Consider the following 17,885-nt stretch of genomic DNA (forward strand, 5'->3'; position numbering starts at 1 on the left):
GGATGTGGTGAAATTGAAAACCTATGCACTGCTAGTGGGAATAAATGGTGCAGCCACTATGGAACACCATATGGAGGTTTCTCAAAAAGTTAATCATAGAACTGCCATATGACTTAGCAGTTCCACTCCTAGGTATATATCAAAGAACTGAAAGCAGGAACTTGAGCTATCTGTACACCAATGTTCACAGAAGAATGTTTATGATAGTCAAAATGTGGAAAAGATCTAAATGTCCATCAATGGATGAATGGATGAATAAAATGTGGTATATACATTCAACGGACTATTATTCAGCCTTGAAAAGAAAATCCTGATACATGCTACAACATGGATGAATCTTGAAGGCATTACGCTAAGTGAAATAAGCCAGGTACAAGAAGACAAATATTGTATAGTTCAACTTATGAGGTACCTAGAGTAGTCAAAGTCATAGAGACAGAATGTAGAATGGTAGTTGCCAAGGAATGGGGGGGAAGGGAGGAATGGGGAGCTACTGTTAAACGGGTATGGAGTTTCAGTTTGGAATGAACAAGTTCTAGAAATGGACAGTGGTGATGGTACACACCAATGTGAATGTAGTTAATGCCACAGAATTGCACACTTAAAAATGATTACAATGGAAAGTTTTATGTTATGTGCATATGTATGTGTGTGTGTATGTATATGTGTATATATATATATATATATATTTATTTAAAATTTTTATTATGAAGCATAGTTGACATACAATGTTATATTAGTTTCAGGTGTACAACATAGTGACTTGACAATTCTACACATTACTCAATGCTCACCATGATAAGTGTAGTTACCATCTGTCAGCATATGCCATCAAAATATTATTGACTATATTCCCCATGCCATACTTTTCATCTCCATGACTGAACTTATTTTTTTTAATTATTTTTTTAATGTTTATTTATTTTTGAGAGATACAGAGACAGAGTGTGTGGGGGGGAAGGACAGAGAGAAAGGGAGAGAGAATCCGGAGCAGACGGGCTCTGAGCAAGCTGTCAGCACAGAGCCTGACATGGGGCTTGAACCCACAAACTGCGAGATCATGACCTGAGCTGAAGTCAGACGCCTAACCTGATGCCTGAGCCACCCAGGCACCCTTTAACTTATTTTAAAACTGGAAATTTGTGCCTCTCCCTGGAAACCACCAGTTTGTTTTCTGTATTTATGGGTCTGTTTCTGGTTTTTATTTTTGTTTTTATATTACACATATAAGTGAAATCATATGGTATTTGCCTCTGACTTATTTCACTTAACATAATACCCTTTAAGACTATCCACATTGTTGCAAGTGGCAAGATCTCATTCTTTTTTATGACTAATATTCCATTACACACACACACACACACACACACTTTCTTAATCTATTCATCTATCAATGTATACTTGGGTTGCTTCCGTAGCTTGGCTATTGTAAATATTGCTGCAATAAACATAGGGGTGCATATATCTTTTCATTTTCCTTGAGCAAACACTAAGTAGTGGAATTACTGTATCATATGGTAATTCTATTTTTAATTTTTCAAAGAGCCTCCATATAATTTCCATAGTGATTGCTATGTTATATGTATTTTTATCAGAATTAAAAAAAAAAAAACCCTTTTAATGCAGAAAAAAAATTAGGAGCTTCCCAGAGATCTTTTTTTGCAATGGTAAGCATCCTAAACTTCCCTGCTGTCAACTGACATCTTTGAACAGGAAGCCATTGCCAACCCAGCCATGAATTAGTGCCAGGGGCATAAGCAATCCCCTTTTATGTGGCAGCTCCAAATTACTTCATCTCAGATAGGACACTGAACCAGATTGATTCTAATTAGGACTTATAAAAGCATTGTCTAACATTGCCTAACAGGAACAAGTCAGCAAATCTGACTGCTCATTTACTTGCAAAGATGAACAAAAGTATATTACTTTAAGTTGAAGTCAGCATTACTTCTTGCCTTTTGGTCTCATCTCCTTATCTCCCCAGAAAAAGAAAGGCCTATAGTTTTCTAAAGAAAACTTCTTACTTAAAAATGACAGTGTGAACAATTCCAAAAACTGTTAAGTTCAAATTACACACAACCTCATGCCTAATGTAAATACTTTACAATAATTAAAAATCAATTCAGCAGTCTTCAAAATACCTGTAGGAATATGAGAAAGGAGGCAAAGAAAGGCATGTTTAAAGATAAAACAAATGCTACCCACAGGGGCTAGGTCATGTAGCCCAGGGCACAGTGGAAAAAGAAATGGGTCCAGTTTCCTCATCTGGTTGCTCTCTGTTATTGTCTGAATGTTAATGTTCCCCCACCAAATTCACATGTTGAAATCCTAATGCCCAATGTAATGGTATCAGGAGGTGGGGCCTTTGGGAAGTGATTAGATCATGAGGGTAGACCCTTCATGAACAGAATTAGCACTCTTAATAGAGACCCAACATATGTCTCAAGCTGCCTTCCACTATGTGAGGACACACAGAGAAGTCCACAGTCTGCAACCCAGAAGAGGGCCTTCACCAGAACCCTTGCTGGTCTTGGACCCTGATCTTGGACTTTGAGCTTCCAGAACTGTGAGAAAGAAATTCCTGTCTTTTATAAGCCACCCAGTCTGTGCTGTTTTCTTATAGCAGCCATAACAGACTAAGACACTCTCTGAAGCTCATTTAATTCTAAGATTCTATTATTACTCTGGAAGGAATGGTAGAAATCAGATCAGAGCTAAAAGTCCCTAAGCTGCTGGCTTATGGTTACTTGACAAGTCATTACAGAAATATGCTCAAGACAAGGACACTCAAAGACTAATCTTATAAGACTTCAATTAAAAAGTTTCCTTAACAACATTAAAAAACAACTTGATTTTAAAAATGGGCAAAGGACTTGAATAGACATTTCTCCAAAAGAAAAAAATATATAATGGTCATATACAAATGGCCAATAAACACATGAAAAGATACTCAACATCACTAATCATTAGGGAAAATGCATATTGAAACCAAATAAGATACTGCCTTACACTCATTAGGATAGCTAATACAAAAAAAAAAATAGCTAAGCAAAATTAGTCAGAGAAAGACAAATATCATATGGCTTCACTCATATGAGGACACAGAACAGATGAACATAAGGGAAGGGAAGCAAAAATAATGTAAAAACAGGGAGGGGGACAAAACATAACAGACTCTTAAATATGGAGAACAAACAGAGGGTTACTGGAGTGGTTGTGGGAGGGGGAATGGGCTAAATGGGTAGGGGGCATTATAGGGAATCTACTCCTGAAATCATTGTTGCACTATATGCTAACGAATTTGGATATAAATTAAAAAAATAAAATAAAATAAAAACAGCAAGTAGTTCCTCAAAAAATTCAAACATGATTAAAATTACTGCACGATCCAGCAATTCCACTTCTGGGAAAATATCCAAAGAATTCAAAAGAGGATCTCTAAGAGATATTTGTACACCTGTGTTCACAGCAGCATTATCACATTAGCCAAGAGGTGGAAGCAACCCAAGTGTCCATCAATGTATAAAAAATGTGGTTAATACATACAATGGAACATTATTCAATCTCAAAAAGGAAGGAAATTCTGACTTGTGCTGTAACATGGATGAATCTTGAACTTGCTAAGTGAAATAAGCCAATCACAAAAACATAAATACTGTATGATTCCACTTATGAGGTGCCCAGGGTAGTCGGATTCATTGAGACAGAAAGTAGAATGGTAGTTTCCAAGGACTGGAGGGAAGGAGGAGTGGGGAGCTGCTGCTGTTAAATGGGTATGGAATTTCAGTTTGGGAAGATAAAAAACTTCTGGAGATGGATGGTGGAGATGGTTACACAATGATGTGAATATACTTAATGCTACTAAAGTATACACTTTTAAAAAGTTTCCTTAAAACAAGAAAAAAGTGAATCCTTGTTGCCCTGACTTTAGGATTCATCCAGTAACTAACTCCCTGTAGTTTATAACATTTTCCTTGTTAAAATTAGGAAGCGGGAATTCAGTAGCCCAAGGGCTTTCCTCTCAAGCCTGTTTGCAAAACTACCTACTAGTTAGAGGTAAAGATTCATTGATTACACACTAACGAAGCATTTCTGTGCCAGATACTCTGGGGCTTACAAAGATATGTAAGGTAATACCTGGGTTCCCAAGGAGCTTAAATGAGGTAGAAAACATACATGTAGGTACATGACTACCATTCCATGAAGTAGAAATCACTAGGTGCCATTATGAGAAATAAGATGACTGGTGATTCACAAGAGGCAAAGCAAGATAGATTTGAGCACTGAGCTGGCCTTGGGTAAAGATGTGAAAAGGTGAAAGGAAGGAGCAAAGGTAAAGTAATGGGTGCTGTTTCAGCAGTAACAGGAAGTATGGCATAGCTCAATCCTTGATGCCCTGCTCATATCCCTCAGGCCTTATTGCTGCATGTACTCTACCTGATCTCCAACCGGTTATCTAAGCCAAAGCCTAGGAGGCTGCAGGTTGTTCTGGTGAATGAACACTTCTCAGAAGCAGCACTCAACCAATGACGGATGGGAGTTGGTGTATCAATATTCCAGCTTCCTTGTTCCCAGGTGAAATAACTCTGAAATATATGTTCAATACACTCTCCCCTCAGGATCGAACTCCAACTGCCCACAGTTGTAGCTGGCTCGCTAAACCACTCGTCCTTTCCCTATCTTCCTTCTCCATTCCTCTACTATTTCCTACATTTCCAAATAAATTATGTGCACCTAAAACTGGAACACAAAATAAGACACATGCGGAGACAGAACATAAAAGAAATGTCCACTATTTGTGTGTGTGCATGTACATACATATATATATATATATATATATGGCATGAAACTTATCTATTACTCAACATCTCATTTCATGCTCTATGTTTAAAAGAGGCTATAAGACTTTATAGACTTCCTGCTCCCTTGCCCCCCCTCCCAACCTTTCTCAAACTAAACAAGCAACAAATATTAAGAAAAGGTGAAAAAAAAGTGAGACAAGGCCGGGCTTATCCGAGGTTTACTATTTCATAGTGAAGGATCAGTGCTTGCCTATTTGTTCAGCTATTCAGCAGGGAAAGTCATGACCAGGTAAAAGGGACTCCCAGACAGAATGCTGACTCAGAAGACTGCCTTAGAAGGAAGAAAACTCCCACAGAGTTAAGGCCTCTTGGATTTAGTATGACAGCTCCTAAAATATGTAGAAAATGCATACAATGTACAGGCTTCCCCTCAGGGATAAGGGCAACTCCTGACCCTCTCTTCCTCTTGGAACCATCACAAGGGAACAGCTTGGGATGATTTCCAAGGCGGGGGTCTTGACCCACTGCCGTCTAGTCAGACCGTTTAAGTGTTCACACACTGGAATCACAAAACTGCCCTGGAATTCATTTATGGCATTTCATGGTTGTCTGCTGGGCCCCTTCCAGCATTAAAAATTGGCTGCCTGGGATACTGCTGACTGTGGGAGACTGAAATAAAAATGAGTTCATCCTTTATTCATTAAACAAATATTTACCCAATGTCTACTATGTGTTGGGCACTGTTCCAAGGAAAGAAATACAGAATTGGTCAAAAAAGATGCTGTCCCTGCCCTCATGAAGCTTGCATTTTATTGGACGGGGACAGAAAAAATTATATGCATGTGAGAGGACAATGGGTAGAGGAAAAAAAAGATAAGAATATATTAAAAAAATATATACATATATATTCACATATGTATGTATGTATCTGATGATGGTAAGTGTTATAAAGAAAAATTAGGGGTGCCTGGGTGGCACCGACTCCAGCTCAGGTCATCTCACAGTTTGTGGGTTCAAGCCCCATGTTGGGCTCTGTGCTGACAACTCAGAGCCTGGAGCCTGCTTCAGATTCTGTCTCCCTCTCTCTCTTCCCCTTCCCTGCTCATGCTCTGTCTCTCAAAAGTAAGTAAAAAGTTAAAAAAAAATTTTTTTAATAAATAAAAATCAAGTTATTAAAAAAAAAGAAAGATTAAACAGGAGGTTAGGACATATAGGGAGGGAGTACTGGGAGTTTGTTATTTCTGTTTTATATACAGTGGTCACAGAAGGCCTCTCTGATAACATGGCATTTTAAGCAGAGCTCTGAAGGAAGTGAGAGAGCCAAGTTATAGGAGTATCGGGAGAAGAGTACTCCAGGAGAGGGGATGGAGTTCTGAACTAATTTAAAACATATGGTAGCCAAAAGAGCTCTTCTTCTTCTTCTTTTTTTTAAAGCCTCGCAGGAATACAAGATTATTTCAAGTGGGCTGAGTGCAGAGATACGTTTAACATCATCAGGGAAGTTGGAAACGTTCCCCTCTTCTAAGGCTGTGTTGGAAGGGCCCACCTCCTCCTGGAGTCGGACTGGAGCCTCCAACTAAGGCCCTGTTAATAGACAGTCCTTAAGAGGACAAATGGACACTGTAGGTCTTGATTGGCTTTCTCCCACAAATATTTAAATATTTGTTGTGGGGTGCAAGGAAAAACGAGCAAGAAAGCAAAGACCAAATAGTATCAACACCAATCAGTACCAAAAAACCCAAAGTTTACAATTTATACCCAAACGTAGAAACATAATAATTATTTGAATTAACCAGAAAATTGAACATCGCCTCAAGTGGTGAAACTGAAGGCATGGGTTTTTCTCTCTCTCTCTCTCTTTTCCTTTTTACCTTGATATCTAATTTCAAATAGTATCTGCCATTCTTACCCAGGGATTCTGGTGTTGAATCTGAAGCTGACCTGCAATAAAGGCTTCTGGCCTAGATAACAGAAAGGTTCAGCAGCACATAACCCCTTAAAAAAGGATAAGCTATAGGGGCACCTGGGTGGCTCAGTCGGTTAAGTGTCTGACTTCAGCTTGGGTCATGATCTCATGGTTTGTGAGTTTGACCCCACGTCGGGCTTTGTGCTAACAGCCTGGAGCCTGGAACCTGCTTCAGATTCTGTGTCTCCCTCTCTCTCTGCCCTGCTCACGCTCTGTCTCTTTCTCTCTCAAAAATAAATAAACATTTAAAGAAATTGGGGCGCCTGGGTGGCTCAGTCGGTTGAGCGTCTGACTTCAGCTCAGGTCATGATCTCGCGGTCTGTGAGTTCGAGCCCCGCGTCCGGCTCTGTGCTGACAGCTCAGAGCCTGGAGCCTATTTCCAATTTTGTGTCTCCCTCTCTCTCTGCTCCTCCCCCATTCATGCTATGTCTCTCTCTGTCAGAAATAAACTTTAAAAAAAAAAGAAAGAAAGAAATAAAAATTAAAAAATAAATAAAATAGATAAGAAACATCATGGGGAAAAAATGGTTGCCCAAATTCCTACGTTTAACATTTTTATTCCCTTTTGTAATGGAGGACTTCACAAGCAAAATTCACATTTAAAACACCACCATGAGAAAACATAAAGATTACTATTCAGTTTTAGAAAAGCAAAAACTAAATAAGGTGCTATTAAGTGTGTGGCCAAGGGAGGATATGAATATGAAGAATTCATTACCTCCTCTTAGGTCTTTTCTTTGACTTTACTCCAAACAGTGAGGGATAAATGACAAATTAAAAATTCACTTTATATGGGTCTTTTGCTCTATATCCTAACTGAGATGAATAGGGCAGGGCTTCAAAGAAGGAGAAAAAATATTTTAGATAGTCAGGCAATTAAAGCCCCATTTCCCAAAATGCTCTAGATTGGGGTTGGCAGACAGGGGGAGGTGGGAGACCCACAGGTTTCTTCGGATCAGAGAATGGGAGAAGTACTTAATTTTAATTTGTAAGATGGGTGATATCAATACAAAAACGAGCATAAATTACACAAATTACGGATTCACATCCTCCATAATCCTTCCCAGCTGGCCACAAAGTTTAAGGGTTAGCCACACTCTGACCCATCTCACTGTTCATTTGTTGTGTAGTCCAAGAGGACAGCCTGTTACCTGATCTTGAAGTAGCCTAGTTCTAAATAGAGTTAACCTGAGGCCAGTGCATTTTCTCTAACCCAGTATCAGTTTGGAGCTATTAACCTGTTCAAGCAGAGGGATACAACAACTGTTCTTCTCAATAGATTTCAAGAAGGAGCCACCACCATCAACAAGAAAAAAAGATTACTGCATTCGGAACTCTGTCACTGTCTCATTTGCCTACATATCCTTGTCAATCTATGAACCCAGAAAACAGCCATTCACCAGCACCCTACCCTGGTAGGCTGCCGCAATGCCCAGCAGCCCCTCCAGGAATTCCTGCCCCTTTCATCTCCTAGTATTCTCAAGTTACACAAGCTCTGAGAAAGACCTTTTTCTATTTGCAAAGGCATTTTGCTAGCTCAATACCAAGAGAAACCCATGCCTCTAAATATAGAGACCACCTTTGTAGAGTCACCCAAGTTGTAAGAAATTTTTAATAACCCGAAGATTCAAAGAGGGATCTAAACCTGGCTTGGCCTGTCACAGCAAAACTGCTTATTAAATAGAAGCTTCTTGGAAAAAAACAAAACAAAACTGCAAATTTATTAGCCATCTTCAAGCAAAGCAACTATTCTTCTCTCCCTAACACCTGTATTTAAACACATCATAGATAACTCCCTACTATCAATAGTCTAAGGTCTCGTTGGGTTTAGAAACATAGATATAAATAAAAACTGCCCCCTTCTTCCCATCCAAAATCCACATTAAAAAGAAATTCTATTTACATTTTTTTTTCAACTTTTTTTTAATTTATTTTTTGGGACAGAGAGAGACAGAGCATGAACGGGGGAGGGGCAGAGAGAGAGGGAGACACAGAATCGGAAACAGGCTCCAGGCTCCGAGCCATCAGCCCAGAGCCTGACGCGGGGCTGGAACTCACGGACCGCGAGATCGTGACCTGGCTGAAGTCGGACGCTTAACCGACTGCGCCACCCAGGCGCCCCTAAAAAGAAATTCTAGATGGCAGGACGGATAGGCCATCACCTGATATGCTCCAAGAATAACCCAATAAATGTCTTAACAGGCCTTTTGCTAAAAGAAATCTTTCTGCTCAATTTCTCTCTAAGTGTATATATATCTAAGTGTGTGCCTGTATATTTGCACAACATTTGATATTCCTCAACATCTGTTGATAAAGAAGGGAACATCGATCAATTACTATTCATTGAGTACTGATCAACTTACATAGTTCTCCAAGGCTCCTTCCATAGTAATTGACTAATTAGACTCCAACAAATGGCATGTCTGTCTAATTAACTGTATTGACTAGGATAGAAAAACCAGATGGCTTTCTAGCCTAGATTAGTAACAGCGGACAGGCTACTCTTTAAATCAAACAAACTCTTACTTCTTCCTGCCCTTTTGTCAGAAAGGGACAAAAATGCGATTGACCAATTTTATGATGTGCTCTCTAGAAGACTATTTCCAGAAAAAGGTTTGCCATTGGTATATAATACTCATATCATTTATACTCAGTACCTGCCACAAACGTCATCCAAAGCAATCAGGGAGGGGCACCTGGGTGGCTCAGTGGTTAAGCATCCAACTTCAGCTCAGGTCATGATCTCACAGCTCATGGGTTCAAGCCCCCCCGTGGGACTCTCTCTGCTTTCAGCACAGAACCAGCTTGGGATCCCCTGTCTCCCTCTCCCTCTCCTCCTCCCCCACTCACACGGTCTCTCACTCTCTCAAAAATAAAAAAACATTTTAAAAAATTAAAAAAATAAAGTTCCCTTTAAAAAAGCAATCAGGGAAATTTTGCTTTGGAAATGGTCAAAGTCATAGGTTTATCTGATTTATGGTAGAAGAAATAGAATTCCATTGGCTCCCACAGAAGAATACAAATATATCGGGGCACCTGGGTGGCTCAGTCGGTTGAGCGTCCGACTTCAGCTCAGGTTATGATCTCACAGCTCGTGGGTTCGAGCCCTGCGTTGGGCTCTGTGCTGACAGCTCAGAGCCTGGAGCCTGCTTCGGATTCTGTGCCTCCCTCTCTCTCTGCCCCTAACCCACTCGCATTCTGCCTCTATCTCTCTCAAAAATAAACAAACATTAAAAAAAAAATTAAAAAAAAAAAGAAAAAAGAATACAAATAGACATACTCGTAAGATTACCACTATTTTTTAAAAATTTCATTGTTGAATTGGAATATATCTTTTTTTAATGTTTGTTTATTTTTGAGAGAGAGAGACAGAGCGTGAGCTGGGGAGGGACAGAGAAAGAGGGAGACAAAGAATCAGAAGCAGGCTCCTGACTGCAAGCTGTCAATACAGAGCCTGACTTGGGCTCGAACCCACAAACCGTGAGATTATGACCTGAGTAGAAATCGGATGCTTAACTGACTGGGCCACCCAGTCGCCCCATATTACCACTATTTTTTGCATGTAAAGTTACATGATTCTTGCTTCTTTGGACCATTTGCCATTTTGGCTCCACTAGGCTCCTGGAATTCTTTGGTTTATTAAAATAACTAACTTTTATGGGTTCTAAGTAGGAAAAATTCTATTAGTAAAGAAACGTTCCATAAAGACAGCCAATAATAGTCAAATAATCAGTAGGGAAGAAATTTAAAAATGCTCTAAATCTCCAACAGCTGCTTGTAACAAAGTAGCCTGCATTACTTAGAATTTTTATTTGGCAAAAGTCTTTTGGAAACCTGGGCAATCAACCCAATGGCCTTCAGCAACTAATCTCTCCTCTGTGGGTCTCAGTTTTTGTCTGTGGGGTCTGGAAAGTGGAGAGATGGCATCATTCATTTCAGTCTGCATATGAGTATTTCTATTCCATTCAAGCAAGGGTCTCCAACTATTCAGAGGAAGAAATGTCACTTTTTTGTCCAAAGTTTGAAGACACCCCAAAAAGAGGCAAAAGTACTGGAAGTAAAATCTCGAAGGAGGATGGGGCAGGTAGAACAGGAAAAGTTATACTGTTCCCTACCAGGAATTTCTTAATAGAGCCCAGTCTCTGAGCCAGGAACTACATTAAAGGAGAACTTTGGGGTACCTAAGTGGCTTAGTCAGTTGAGTGTCTGAATTTGGCTCAGGTCATGATCCCAGGGTTGTGGGATTGAGCCCCACTTCGGGCTCCATGCTGAGTGTGGAGGCTGCTTGGGATTCTCTCTCTCCCTCTGCCCCCCTCCCCCCTCTTGTGCTCCCTCTCTCTCTAAAATACAAAATAAAGTACATTTTTTTTTAATTTTTTTTCAACATTTTTATTTATTTTTGGGACAGAGAGAGACAGAGCATGAACGGGGGAGGGGCAGAGAGAGAGGGAGACACAGAATCGGAAACAGGCTCCAGGCTCCGAGCCATCAGCCCAGAGCCTGATGCGGGGCTCGAACTCACGGACCGCGAGATCGTGACCTGGCTGAAGTCGGACGCTTAACCGACTGCGCCACCCAGGTGCCCCAATAAAGTACATTTTTAAAGAATTTCTTTAGGGGCACCAGGGTGGCTCAATCAGTTAAGTGTCAGCTCAGGTAATGATCTCGCAGTTAGTGAATTTGAGCACAGCACAGAGCTGTGCTTCGGATCCTCTGTCTCCCCCTCTCTGTGCCCCTCCCCTGCTCATGCTCACTCCCTCTCTCTCTCAAAGATAAACATTAAAAAAAATAAATAAATAAAGGAGAACTGTCATGTTGTGTCACCAGATCACATCAATCTCTTAAGAACTCTTTTTTTTTTTTAATTTAATTTATGTTTTTAATTTACATCCAAGTTAGTTAGCATACAGTGCAACAATGATTTCAGGAGTAGATTCCTTAATGCCCCTTACCCATTTAGCCCATCCCCCTCCCACAACCCTTCCAGTAACCCTCTGTTGTTCTCCATATACTTAAGAACTGTTCTTAAGAAATCAGTACACCTAGTATTCCTTCTTAGATGAACAATTACAAACCAGACCATATTAACAGGCCTGCATGTACTCCAAAATCTTTTAAGCTTTCTAAGCTCTACAACTACATCAGTAAATGGACTAAAAGATGACTTAATCCATGGCTAAAATCTTATTCCAGGATTGCTAACACCTTAGAACCTCCAGGTTTCAGGAATTCCACAAAGTCTAATTTTCTATGCAAAATGATGTGCATATGTACATTTTCCTGAAATAAGTATTCATAGCTTTTAGATATTTAAAGAGGTTTAGGATTCCAAAAGAGTTATAAATGGCTGATTTAATAAACAAGTTATTTTCATGCTATCTTTTTTTATAAAATAAAGTCTTCTAAATAATATATACAAAGAATTCCACTTTCTCATTAGCCCATGGAAGACACTACCAACACTTGCTTTGTAGAGCCCAGAGGGCTGCATGTCTATGAGGAAGAGAGTGCAATCACAGCAAGAGCCAGTCTAGTCCTGGGGCCCCTGAGTGGCTCAGGCAGTTAAGCATCTGACACTTCGTTTCAGCTCAGGTCATGATCTCACAGTTTGTGGTTCAAGCCTTGCATTGGGCTCCACCCTGACAGTGCAGAGCCTGCTTGGGATTCTCTCTCTCTCTCCCTCTCTCTCTGCCCCTCCCCTGCTCTCTTTCTCTCAAAAATAAATCAATAAACTTAAAAAAAAGAACAAAAAAAGAACCAGTCTAGTTCTGGTTCTGTGACCGATTACATCTGCTGTTTCAAACACTCTAGGCCTCTGCTTCTCATGGGGGTGAAGCCTGTCACTGGGAGAATTCAACATGAAATGAAAGTGCTTCAGAAGCTAAAGGGCTAAAAACACTTAAGATATAAAAGAAAGACAAGGAAAAGAAAATATGAGCCTCAAGTCACAAAGCAAGCCAAAGGATGGAAACCAAGAGTATGCCTTTATTTCAGATAAAGGAGAATATATGGCATGCCATGCCTCCAGTAAGCTTAATCAGGGCTGCACAGAGTTATAAAAAGAGCAAAGTTATAACTCTATAGAGTGCTTCACTGGCCTGGAGCAGACTTACTGGTGAACTCCCACACCTATACCGTACCCATATAATGTCAGCACAGAAAGGTTTAGTGATGATGTAATGTCTGAGGCCAAGCAATGCATTCAAGGCCATTTTGTTGGACTCCCAAGGCACAAGTCAGCTCTTTTCTCCAGGGGATGAGTTAGGATATCATTCTCATGATTTTGGGGGCTTTGCCATCTAGCAACTTAAAAAGAAAGACCTGTGTAAGTGATCCCAGTGCTCAGATAATCCAAGCTCAACCCTTTTAAGAAAACTTTATCATACTTTCCCTTTCCTTCCCTCTCCCATTTTCAGCAAGAGGTAGGAACTATTAGGCGAGGCATTAGATAAGACCAAAGCAAAAGAAGACTTAAAAAATTACCACCCTGGGGGCACCCAGGTGGCTCAGTCCGCTGAACGTCCGTCCGACTCTTGATTTCAGCTCAGGTCATGATTCCAGGGTCGTGGGATCAAGCCCCATGTCGGGCTGTATGCTGAGTGGAGCCTGTTTAAGATTCTGTCCTTCCCTCTCCCACTGCCCCTCCCTTGCGTGTACTCTCTCTCTCAAAAAATAAAAATAAATAAAAATAAATTGCCACACTGTCCATTTCCAGGCCACATATACCTGTTAGGCTGAAAGACTTACTTCCCAGAAGCCTGAGCTCTGCTGGACTTTCACAATGTAGGGCAAGAACCATTTAAGGAACTGTGAAAGAAAGGGAACAAAAGCCTGGTGCTGTCTTATGAGTGTGTGCCAGAAGAGCTAGCAGGTGGAAAATTGGTCCTCTTTTTTAACACTGTTAAGAGATTGGCTCACTGAGTATGCAGAGGGGAGTGTGAAGCTTGGGAGACAGAATGCACCTAGTCAGGCTTTAGGGAGAAAAGGAAAAAAAAAAAAAAAAAATCCAAGTATGATGGTGATAGCGAGGAGGAGAGCCCTTGGGTTCAGGCAGCCTCCAGAGGAAGGAGTGCTGTTTTACTGCAAGATTCCTCACTATACCTTAAGACTAGAAAGTGGGCTGGTTTAAAAAAAAAAAAAGTTCAAGGCCATATCCAGCCTAATTGCTTTTGTTGATGCCCAGCCAATCTGATGTCACTTATGTCACCTTATCTGATGACAGAAGTCATAAAACTTGAATAATTAAAAAATTATACTAGAAATAAACTATGTATTGTTGGCCAAAAATAGAGAAGAGAGATTGTATGTAGGGCCCTAAAATGAAAACATCAAAGAGGTTATTATGGGCAGTCAGTCACGTGTCTACTACAGCATCTGGCACACAGTAGATGCTCAATAAATACCTGGGTTTTTTTTTTTTTTTTTTTAAAGAGGGAGGAGGGGGTATGACGTTAGGAAGGGCTCAGTAGGAGATAGCAAAAAGGAATTGCCTCCACTCACCTATGAATTAGTGACAGACCAAGAAACTAAACTTGAGGGAAAAACATCCTGCTGGAGCACAAAGGTTTTAAACTGGTGGCTCTAAGGCAGAATTGGCATGGTATACAGATTTATTTTATCCATACAATAATGTAGCAGTTTGTTACAACATCTAAAAATCAGGAGATTTCACATTAAAAATCTTAATTTCTGGCTTCCTTTGAAAAAAACCCAGAGGCCCTCATGGAAACAATAGGCTAAAGCTAAGTCAAAGCTTCATTTAGATGGGATTCATTTTTTTTTTAATTTTTTTAACATTTATTCATTTTTTGAGAGAGAGAGAAACAGAGCACAAGTGGGGGAAGAGCAGAAAGAGAGGGAAACAGAATCAGAAGCAGGCTCCAGGCTCTGATCTGTCAGCACAGAGCCCAATGTGGGGCTCAAACCCACCAACTATGAGATCATGACCTGAGCCAAAGTTGGACGCTTAACCGACTGAGCCACCCAGGCACCCCTGGATGGGATTCATTTATATTCATTTATATTTAGAAGGGGTGGGCTCTCTAGTTGGCCACACTCGCCACCACCCCCTACTGATTACTTCTAACCCAATTCACTCATTTTTGCTGCTTGCCTTGCTTCTGCTGGCATCAAGTTGTAACTTTTTTGTATAATGAAGAGGGCTGTAATACAACTCCTGACCTTGGAGTTGTGAGTTCGAGCCCAACATTGGGTCTAGAGATTATTTTAAAATAAAATATTAAAATATTAAATAAATAATAAAAATATTAAAAATAAAATATTAAAAAGAGAACTCAAAAATCTAGGTTCTAGTCCTGGCTCAGCTACACACATATATATGTCTTGACTTATGTACCCAACCTCTCTGAGCCTCAGTTCTCTCATCTGTAAGAAGAGGGTCTACATAAAATGATCTCTAAAGCTCTGTAATTAGAATTCATCTACAATGGTGGCAATATACATAGGGAAGACACAAAGTAGTCTCAGCCTATTTCACACGCTGTTCCCTGAGTCTAATTTCTTGAGATGTTAATCTCGTTTTGAGGCTAAAGAATTACCTAGTGAACTATGATGGTCTTAAAAAAAAGTATAGGCTCTTTGGCACAGTATCTGTGTGGAAAGACTAATCTCACCGTAATTAAAAGCCAGAAGACTGTCTCAGATGGATAGATCACTTTCTTGACCATGTTCATTCCTATTATGGAAATTCTCAGATTCCTCTCTGGGATGGTTACCCAGTCTATGACTAAATGAAGAGTTCCAGAGCACAGAGCTTCCAGCTGTGGGCGTTCTTGAAGTATACAAGAACAGACCAAATATAAAGACCAATATAAGGAAAGGATAGGCTTTGGAATTTGAAAGCAGCAAAAAAAGATCCTGTCTGGACTAGTCAAAGAATATACATGTCAATCCTGTGGATCATACCATAACTGTAGCAGCTGCTGCTTTAGTTCTGAGTGTGGAAAGTCAGAGCTTATAAATCACCTCTGAGAGACATGTTCCAGCAATGAGACCGTAAGTTTGGCCTCCTGTGTAGCACTTAGAAAGTATAAGCTTAGTAGATTAGCCTCACTGAAAATCTATTATTTAATTCATCCTCATAAAGCCCCTGGAAGTTAAGCAGGAAAAATGGTACTTATCAATTCTGCTTTACAATTAGGGAAGCCTTAGGCCCACCAAAAGCTAAAACCACACATTGACCAAAGTATTCAAGATTTGCTTCAACAAATATTTATTGTGCTCTCACTGCTTTCGTGTACTGGAGACAAGACAATGATGAATTAGCCACATTTCATTTCTTTGTCTCCAAGGAGTGAACAAAATAGCCTAACATAAATCTCTATACTTCCTATTCCCTAGGTTACATACTTCTGATAATCTATATGGGGACTATGAGCAGACTTGAAAGACTTTACCTCTGAAATGGATCCAAAGTTAGAGTCAATGACTTCACATCCTCCTTCACAGAAAACCACATATCCCAATCAAAAAGCATCTAGATTGTCAGAGAGTATACAGTACGCATAAACTTTTCCCCACAGGATAAAAATTCATACATAAGGGGTGGCTGGCTAGCTCAGTCACAAGAGCATGCGACTCTTGATCTTGGGGTCGTGAGTCTGAGTCCAACATTGGGTGCAGAGATTACTTAAATGAGTATTTTTTTTTTATTACACATAATAAATTAGTCAAATCTGAACAGAAAAAAATCAAAGCCATTCAATGTTTCTATCATTATATATAACCTTAAAGGTAAAAACAACTACATTTTGGGGTGCCTGGGTGGTTCAGTCAGTTAAATGTCCAACTTTGGTTCAGGTCATGATTTCATGGTTCGTGGGTCCGAGCCCGGCATCAGGCTCTGTACTGAATGCCTGCTCAGAGCCTGGAGTCTGCTTTAAGATTCTGTGTCTCCTTCTGTCTCTGCCCCTCCCATGCTCACGTTCTGTCTCACTCTGTCTCTCAAAAATAAATAAATCTAATAAAAAATTAAAAAAACAACAACTACATCTTGTTAATGTACATAACCAGGAAAATCACAAAATACCTTCTCTGGTTCTGCCTACAGCAATACCTGTCCCAGTGGGTCTGGGCAAAATGGGTAATTATAATCTAGGTCAGAGGTTCTCAGTTGGGGCAATTTTTTTCCCAGAGGACATTTGGCAACGTCTGGAGACATTTTTGGTTGTCTGGGGGATGGCTGGGGGAGATATTACCAGCATCTAGTGGGGACAGACCAGGGGTGCTACTAAGTATCCTATAATGCACAGTAGAGCCCCACAAAACAAAGAATTACTCAACCAAAATGTCGATAGTGCAGAGGTCAAGAAACCATGGTCTGGGTGTTCTATATATTGGCTCGAAGCCTATGTTCTGGGTCTTTTAAGGGCCCCACGCAGACAGGTTCTGGCTGCTAATATAGGAGCTAAAAGAAAACAACATCTATTCTCCTTTACCTCTTCACCTTTCCCTCAGCCTCTGTGTTTCTGGTAATAAAGCCTAATAAATCATTACATTTAGTGCCTGCTTTTTATTGATCATTGAAATAAGGATCACACACATAAGAGATGGACAAAGATGGAAAATCAACTTAAAAGCAAGGAAGAAAGGCAAGGAGGAAGAAAGGAAGGAAGAAAGAGAGGGAGGGGTTTCGTTGTCATTTCCACAGCTAAATGAAACTAAATCAACCAATCTAAAGAGCAGACAATGATCTGTTCTGGTGTGAGTCTGATCATGTCTGGGAACTGCTTCTTCCCACCTAAGAAACAAATAGCACATAGAAAGTAAGTCATTCGTTTATATAACTGAGGACACCTAGTGGTTTCCAGTGTGTCACAGCTAAGTAGGCCCTAAGATTGCCTTCAATATAAATTCTGAATTTAGATATATATTCCCCATTTATAAAAGGGACATCCCTAGTCTAGACAACTTAAAAGATACTTTCAGTTTCTTTAATATTCAATTCAATTCAACAAGCATTTATTGTGCTCCTACTACCTATACTAGTCTTTAAGCTATGATGTTGGGGAGCATGTAGCAACTTCAGCCTAGGAAGAAAAATCTTAGCTTCTGCCTTCTAAAAGCAAGGTACTCGGGGGCACCTGAGTGGCTCAATT

The 17,885-nt window shown here is 40.1% G+C and overlaps 1 protein-coding gene across 6 annotated transcripts in view; it reads right to left on the bottom strand.

Annotated features, from left to right (window-relative positions):
* DCAF5 (DDB1 and CUL4 associated factor 5) overlaps positions 1-17,885 on the bottom strand; it is a 107,163-nt gene that overhangs the window by 29,271 nt on the left and 60,007 nt on the right. The gene's annotated exons all lie outside the window — the stretch shown is intronic.

The sequence above is a fragment of the Felis catus genome, chromosome B3, assembly GCF_018350175.1.
Source record: "Felis catus isolate Fca126 chromosome B3, F.catus_Fca126_mat1.0, whole genome shotgun sequence".
In the NCBI taxonomy this organism is placed as follows: domain Eukaryota; kingdom Metazoa; phylum Chordata; class Mammalia; order Carnivora; family Felidae; genus Felis; species Felis catus.